The sequence below is a fragment of the Eubalaena glacialis genome, chromosome 9 (assembly GCF_028564815.1).
Source record: "Eubalaena glacialis isolate mEubGla1 chromosome 9, mEubGla1.1.hap2.+ XY, whole genome shotgun sequence".
NCBI lineage: Eukaryota > Metazoa > Chordata > Mammalia > Artiodactyla > Balaenidae > Eubalaena > Eubalaena glacialis.
In genome coordinates this window covers 81,336,012-81,342,173 of record NC_083724.1, presented here as the reverse complement: position 1 = coordinate 81,342,173, position 6,162 = coordinate 81,336,012, and positions in this window count along the sequence as shown.

Here is a 6,162-nt window from a genome sequence, read left to right as displayed (position 1 = left end):
GCTTCCTATTATTCTTAGGATATTTATTAAAAGGAAACAAAAGTCCAACAAAATATGGATTACAAATCTCTGCTTAATTAGACTCTAGTCCATCTTTAGCTTTTCTCTCACCGTTTGTGCTCTGGCCACACTAGCCAGCTTCAGGTCTGTGGAGGTGCTGCTCCATACTAATTCAGAGCCTTCATGCATAGCGTTTTTCTTCTGCTGGGAACTGAATTCTCTGGCTAAACTAGGTTAACGTTAAAGTGTGCCCCTCTACTCCATTATTTCCTCTCAATTACTTCCTCTAAACAACCCTGGACTCCTTTAGGGTATGCATCACAAGTTGCAGTTGATTACTAATGTTTTCTCTCTCACCAGTCTGAAAGTTCTTTGGCAACTGTGTGTGTTCTGCTATATCCCTTCTCTATTTTCTTTCACATAGGATATGCTTAAAGCGCTTATTGGGTGGATGTATAGGTGCTAGAGATTTTAAAAATTGGCTAAGACCTGCGTTCTGCTTTCACAGAGCTATACTTTCTATAAACTTTCAACCTAACGCTGCATTCACTTAGCCTATTCATCCAAATTTGTTGTCCATGAGACATTTTATTTTACCTCAGGATTTCAGTGTTTTTGCGACTTATTTCTGTAAAGGAAAAATGCAACTAGGCATTTGCACTTGCTCATTCATTGGGCAAGCACTTGCTCAATCTCATCCTCGGATTCACAACAGGAGAACTTGTTATTATTACTTCCTTGTCTAAATAGTCAAATTTGGCCTTAGCTCTTGGGGGAGGCAACCCAAGGGCTTCCCTAACCCATCTAGTCTGTAGTAACAATGGGTGGTGTGTACAGAGGAGCAGAATTTATGCAAGGTCAGCTGATGGCCTGTACTTACTTGGAATTATTTTTACATCACGGGGAATAATTGCAGTCCCCTCTGCCGTAGGTTGTGGACACCTGAGCCAGCCAGTAATGCGTCTCTGGACTTGGAAAATTTTTTCAGAAGGTGCTTTGGGGTACTGGAAACCACGAGCACCCATTGTCCCCATGAACGGGGGCAGGGGATGAGAAATGGAAAGGGGTTCCTCCACACAAACCAGATTTCATCAGGATTCAGAGCATGGATCCATTTCTGTTTTGTTTTTTTTTTAATTTATTCATGTATTTATTTTTGGCCACACTGCGCGGCACGTGGGATCTTAGTTCCCCGACAGGGATCAAACCCGGGCCACGACAGTGGAAGCGTGGAGCCCTAATCATCGGACCACCAGGGAATTCCTGAGCATGGATCCATTTCTAACATTAAGCTCATTAGACCTGTGTACTATTGAAATGGTGACATTTTAAATTACTATGATAATGTAGAGACCAGAAATTGTATAGACACATCTGGTGATTGGTGCCTTTAGGAAAACCCGCATGGGCATGTAAATCATAATTGTTATGTAACCTACTCTCAAATGGTTCAGAAGATGCGTATATAGTTGGAGAGGAGTAATGATAAGTTGTGGTACAATTTAAAAATTGGTGAACGAGGGTAAAACATACAGAAATCCTTTGTACTCCTTGTAATTATCATGTAAGTTTGAAATAGTTTCAAAACAAAAGTGCTTCTCTAGGCCTGCAAGGTTGCCTGCATGTGAGAATGTGCCAGTGAGTTATCAGCCTTGTATACCCTGCAAAAAGGAGAAAAAATCACAAAGGCAAACGTGTGACTGTTAAAGCCACTTTCCCCGTGAGAAAGAACAGAAGTCACTAGACAATCTACTCTTGATTCCATGCTCAGAAGCAAGCTTGTGAGGGTATAAAACCAAAGAAAGAGTTTGCTTTGTTTTTAAAACTTCAAATGGGAGGGAGAGAAGATTTTGGGGAAGGAGGCCCTAGAATAGGAGAAGTTGAAAATAAAGGAGCGTGGTAAGTGCTGTAGCAAAGGGGATCCAGAACACCGGTAGGTGAATTAGTAATGGATATAGAAGCAGAGGCGAGTCTTATTCCAAAGTGGTAGAAGGAAGTAAAAATGCAGAGAGACACTGGTGGGTAGATGATTAAGATGAGGTAGTTCATTCTCTGAAGCCTCTCTTTTCTCCATGAAGTAGGAAGCAATGCCATCTTCTGAGAAAGATGCATCCTGAGTAGGATTGGGCTTGAGGAGAGGAGTGGAAAAATGTTCCTTGAGGGTCGTGGAGAGAGGCTTAGTTGCTGATGAGTGTTGAGGTCTCACCTGAGATAATGGGATGTTTAAATTTATGGGACCCTGAAATTTGTGATTTTGCCCTGGTGGCATTCAACAATATGGAAATAGAAGCAGAAACTAATGTTGGACATCTAGTATGCATTCAGTATTTCTACAGTGAATGAACAAATGGATGGAGTTATCTATGGTTGACGTATTGCTGAATGTAAGTAGTAAAAAAAGGGGCAAGGGAGTTGAGGGAGATACTGGTGAGTGTAGTTGAATTGGTGCATTCTGGTGTCTGGGCTGTGTAAGGAAGGAAGTGAAGCTATGAGGTGACCATTATACTTAGAGAACAGTGAGATACCAGGGGATTTATTTTCCAGTGAGGTTCAAGTAGGCATAGTGGGGATAGGAGTAAGAAGACTGAAAAAATATTTTAGCACCTAATTCTAGTCATAACTGGAAGTAACGAAAATGGGTGGAGGTGAAGGTGATTGGAATTGAGGATAATGATCTATGAGGCTGTCAAGTATTCTCTACATGGAAGAACACTCTGGGTGATGGTGGGAGATACAGGATGGACAAGAAAATGGTAGTTGTGTCACGGGTATTATATCTTGTCCTTTACACTCATGTTCTGCCGCAGCAGGTGACTCATGCACAGAAGATAACCAAAGCTTGGTAAATAAGTGATTAATTCCTCATTTTGAGTTTTCAGTCAATACCTGAATCTCTTAGGTATTGGAAAACAGTAAGTGTTATTTGGCCATTTAAAAAAGTACAGTTGCTTGTTATAATGTCATGGAAATTAGTAAATTCTTTCCTACTTTACTTGCAAGGATATTGGGGGATGGTGAATACCATTGGATCTGTGCCTGAGAAAAGCAAGTAAATTCTTTCCTACTTTACTTTGCAAGGATATTGGGGAATGGTAAATACCATTGGATCTGTGCATGAGAAAAGCAAGAGGTAAGGGAAATAGAATTCACCTTAGGGCAAGGTCTGAGTCTAAATTCATCCCAGTAGGAGCCGCAACTGCGATGTTTGCCAGAACATTAGGTGGTGTGCTTTCTATAGACAAGGGGCAAAATTAAAGCATCTAGTATTTGCCTGGCGTAGGCTGGCTTCTGTTTCTCTGAAAGATCATCTGCACTTCATATAGGTGAACAGTTTTCTCCTAGGCAAGAGGCTGTCTCTTTGCTTTTCTATCTGTAAAATTCATTTATTCATCAGATGCTGTGTACCTGTGGTCCAAGATTATGCTAAATGCTAGGGTTATAAGGGTGAGTAGGAGGGCACCAACAAGAATTTTAAAGAAGGTGGGGATGGAACAATTAGTCTTGCTCTTAAGAAACAAGTAGAGATAATGTAGAAGGTTTGGAGTTGGGAAAGTCTCAGTAAAAAACTGTTTGAGAAGCCCTTTGCAGTAGTTCAAACCAGAAATCAAAAGGGCCTGTGGAACAGTGACAATAGGGATCCAGAAGAGACGCTAGATTCAGTAGATTTCTGGGATAGATGAGATGAGATTTGGGCACCATTTTGATGAGGATGGGCTGTGAGAGATACATGCTGACAATATTCGAGGTAGGAAATACAGAAATAGGGATAGTTGGGGGAGGAAAAAGAGTTCAGTTTGAGACTGTTTGAGTTGCCTAGAGCTGTGCTGTCCAATATAGTAGCCACTGGCCACATGTGGGTATTGACCACTTGAAATATGGCTAGTGAAACTGAGGAACTTTGGAATTTTGAATTTTATTATACATTTAATAGCCACATGAGGCTTGTGGCTACCATATTGGCCAGTACAGGTAGAAAGCATTTCCATCACCTCAGAAAATTCTTTGTACAGCATGGAATAGAGCATACCATGCAGATGAAGATTTCCAGTGGGTAGCTGGAAATAGGAGTGTGCATCGTGGAGGAAAAATTGGGGCTAGAGAGATGATATAAGAGTCACTGGGAATAGAGTAGTAATGAAGCTGTGGGAATGGATGAGATCTCCCAGAGAGGGGAGGTAGAGCAAGAAGAGAAGCAGACATAGGTGAGAATTCTAGGGAACACAACCTTAAGGAGGCTGATGAAGAGATGCTTTCAAAAGAGACTGAGAAGTGTTTCTTCTAGTGCCATATACTTTTTTTTTTTGCCTCCAGTTTTGTCTTGTATCTCCTGTGCTGAATGCAGTGTCCTGCACACAGTAGGGCGTAAGCAGATTTTCCAAGAACTTATTCAAGTTGTTGAGAGTACCTCACTGTTAGCTTCATGTGATCATTGTATCAGGAAACGTTGCTCTGGGTAGAGCAGGTGAGGCTGCCTCCGAGGATATCTAATATGATCTAGACAGAGTACAGGACTAGGAATGACAGTCTTTTGACCTTACTCAATCACCCTCTTTTGTTAACACTTTCCTTCATGCCCAGCTATGATTTTCTGGATTAGGTTTAAATCACTTCCTTGCAATACCCTCCAACTCTCTTGCCTTTCTGTCCTCATTCACCTAGTTTAGGGGTTGGCAACCTTTTCCTGTAAAGGGCCAAATAGTATTTTCAACTTTTATGGGCCATATGCAATCTCTGTTGTATATAGTCTTTGTTTTTTTCTATAACACTTCAAAAATGTTAAAGCATTTTTTAGCTTGCAGCCTGTAAAAAACAAGCCACATACTAGATTTGTCCTGCAAGCAATAGTTTGCTAACCCATTACCTAGCAAGACCTCAATCTGGATGGACCCAGCTCTTAACTTGTCCCTACATGCATCCTGTGAAGCGTTCCTGAAGGAAATCAGTAACTGTATAGATTGGTGTCACCATGAAAACACAATCACCAGCCTCAGCTTCATATGGTATACATTACTGTCCAAGTTTATTATTCTTCCCCATTGATATAATGGATATTTCACACCTTTTCCTCCTCAAATCTCCCATTTCTCTCTACCACACACTTTCCATATTGGCTGAGCAGTTCTGGTCAGTGTCAAGGTCAGGCAAACACAAACTCAGCCTGTTTATCAAAAACAATACCTCTAGCACATTATTAGGGACACTGCCTGCTTACTTGGTCTTGACTGGCTTTCTCATGTGTTCAGTCAACTGGTGGGTCTGCTGATCTACCATGGCCTCAGCTGGGATTACGGGGCTCTTTCCATGTGGTCATTTGTCTTCTAGCACATTAGCCTGAGCTTGTTTCTATCGTGGTCACAGGGGTCCAAGAGAGAGCAGAAGTGTGCAAAGTCTTTTGAAACCTGGGCTCAGTATCAACACATTGTCATTCCCTCATTGTGTTGCCTACGGCAAAGTCATAATTCCAGGCAGATGCAAGGGGAGGGAAAAGAGACTCCACTGTTGATGAGAGGAACTGCAGAGTTACACTGTAAAAGGTGTAAATATTGGGAAAAGTGAATTGTAATTTTCGCTCTCGACCTACCATGACGTTCATCTTTCCACTCAGTGGATGAAGCCCTCTTTCTCTAGGCCTCTGTTCTCAAACTTTCACATGCATCAGAAGCATCTGGAGAGTTTGTTAAAACATGGATTGCTGGGCGCCACCCCCACAGTTTCTGATTCAGAAGGTATGGGATGCCAAGAATGTGTTTTTCTAACAAGTTTCCAGGTGGCTCTGATGCTGCTGCCCTGCAAACCAGCTGGAGAACCACTGATGGAGGCTAATCCTCCCTATGTGCTCTGGATTTCACTTACCTTCACTTTAATCACAATTTTGATGTCTCAGTTATCTTCCTTCCTCCTTTATCTCTTGTTTTTCAGTGACTTTGCTACTCAGAGTGAGGTCTGTGGACCAGCAACGTCAGCATCACCTGAGAGCTTGGTAGGAATGCAGAGTCTCAGGTCTACTGGATCAGAATCTGCACTTTAACAAGACCTGTGGGTCATTCGTGTGCGCATTCATGTTTGAGAAGCACCGCCTGTGGATAGTTCTCATCAGCAAGCAAGCGAGCATGTTCTTGATTTCCTCCTCCAAGCTTGCCTCTCTTCCAGCGTCCCTGTTAA